This window comes from Gossypium arboreum, chromosome 11, assembly GCF_025698485.1.
Source record: "Gossypium arboreum isolate Shixiya-1 chromosome 11, ASM2569848v2, whole genome shotgun sequence".
NCBI classification, from domain to species: Eukaryota; Viridiplantae; Streptophyta; class Magnoliopsida; order Malvales; family Malvaceae; genus Gossypium; species Gossypium arboreum.
The window spans coordinates 95765746-95768390 of NC_069080.1; positions in this window are offsets into that span (position 1 = coordinate 95765746).

The following is a 2645-nucleotide window of genomic DNA, read 5'->3' on the forward strand; positions in this document are numbered from 1 at the left end:
AGAGAATGGTTCTCCACATACAGTTTGGTTGAAGGTGGAGTGCGCATGGGAAATGATTCATCTAGTAAGGTAATTGGTATTGGTACTGTTAAAATTAGGATACACGATGGGATGATTATGGCACTCACAGATGTCAAGTATGTACCTGATTTAAGAAAGAATCTCATCTCAATGAGTATTTTAGACTTGAAAGGATGCAGAAGTAACATCGAGTCGAGCGGCATTAAAGTATCTCGTGGAGCTCTCGTTTTGTTAAAAGGTAAAAGAACCGGCAGCCTTTGTATTCTGGAAGGTTATACAGTGACCAATGAAATCGGACGTCCTCGTCTGCTACTGAGTTGAAGTCAACTTGTTTGGAGCGGCGAACTTGGTCATAGGAGGGAAAAAGGTATGACTATTTCGTTGAAGAGAGGTTCTTTTTGGTTGCGTGTTTTGAAAAGTTAGGCACCTCGTATTCGTGAAAATCGCACCGGGTTAGTTTTGATTTGGCGAAGTACAAGTCAAGGCTAGAAGTCTTCCAATTTCTAAGCACAAATTCGACTCAGTTAATTCCCTGCATAGTTCAAGATAGGCTCGTGGCGGGCTTTGGCAAAGATTGCATTGTGGAAATATGAGTCAAGGTGGAGATTTGTTAAATATTACTCCTATTTTCAGTCAAATTTGAAAAATAATCTTTTAGTTAAACTCTGTTTACTTGTTTCAATCAAACACTGATTAGTTTAGATTATTTTATTATTATTTGATCTATGAATTTAGCCTATAAATAGGCTCTTTTACAACCTTAGAAAAGATACCCATTAGAGATTAGAACTCATAACACATTTAGAGAATTTTGTGTTTACATTTTGTGGGTTCTTTATTTTCGAGTTTTCGGGGTTTAGTTTTTATCTCCATTTTTGTACTCTTCGTTCTTTTGCCATTATACTAAAATTATTTTTGCCCGTGGTTTTTTATTCTCTTTGGAGGGGTTTTTCCACGTTAAATTTGTGTGTTCAATTTCTCAATTTATTCTGCTATTTTCTTGTTCGTTGCTTAATCGGGTTGAAATCCTAACAAAGTCACTAGAATGTTAAGTTTTTTTTAAGGTAAACTACATCAATTGTCCCTAAACTTTATATAAAATTACATTTTAGCCACCTAACCTTTTTAAACTAACATAGTAACTATATGTTATTGAATTGTTACATTTTACCACTCACGTGGCAGATTAAATTAAAGGGATAATAACCAATTTAATCCTAGAAATATAAATAAAATATTATTTTGATATTTTAAAATATTTTTAATAGTATTTGAAAACAGTTTTAAAAATCTTAAGAATTAATAAAATTATTTACAATATAAAATGTGCTATAAATATTAATTAAAATTTTATCTTAATATTTTTTTAAAATAATTATTAAAAATAAATACAATAAAATCCTCCTCCATTCCGTCCTCTCCCCCACCGAGTTTTTGAGCTTGAAAAACTATATAAAAGTCTTGTGTTCGAACAAAAAAAAAAAACTGCTTTGATTATGTTTGAAACTATCAACTATTTGACAAGTCGTTGTAGAACCATAATTAGAATTTTTTTTCATTTTCTTATAAAAGATGAAACGAAATAAGTTTAAAAAAAAGGTACAATTGACTAAAGAACCCAGAGGAGTTTTTTCCATGAGAGGCATGTTCCGGATATTTTTTTAGACTATCCCAAAAAGGTGGAAGGGAGAGGGGGAGACCGGTGGGGGTTTATTTTATATAAATATAAACATTTTTATTTAATATTAATATAAATATTAAGATAATTTTATTTAATTTTTATAAGAATGATATTTTTTATAATACATTTTATATTTTTAATTTATTTTTATGATTTAAAAAACTTTTTTAGAATAATTATTAATAAAATATATCAAAATATCAAAATAATATTTTATTTATATTTTAGGGACCAAATTGATTATTAGCCCTTAACATTAACATGCCACATCATCATTTTAATGGGAGATAACATATAAGTGGCAAAAATGTAACAGTTCAATAACGTTTATGGTTATTATGTAAGTTTTAAAAGTTGGGTGGTTGAAACGTAATTTTATATAAAATTCAAGGATAGTTGGTATAGTTTACCCTATTTTTTAAAGTTCGACTAATGCGCCCCAAGTGATGATTTGCCGATCAGTATGGTGGCGTTAGAGTATAATTTTACTTATATTTTGAGAAGTTTTCCATGTGTTTTGACGACCTAATATGCTTGTAAACTCATCTTTTGGTTGAATTTTGTATTTTATAGGATAAAAAGAGAGGTGGAATCATTGGAAGTGGACAAAATGAAGTTTGAGTATTTTGTGGACTAAGAAGATGGGTAGAAAAAGTCATAGAATAAGGCTTGCCCACGGCTTATGCTCGGAGAAACAAAGTTGCATGATTTTAATATAGTTTTCAATAAACCTCAATCTTTTTCGAAGAATCCTTCAAAGCCCTATTCTCAGGGATTGATTAGGATTTTTTGATATATTTTAAAATTAAAACTTTATTTTTAACTCTTATCTAGGAGATCTTGGAGAGTATTTAAAGTGGCTTTGGAGCATGAAAAAGGAAAGAACAATACTTTCACATTTTCATTTGCTATTATTTTTCACTTCATGGATTGTTAAATTCTT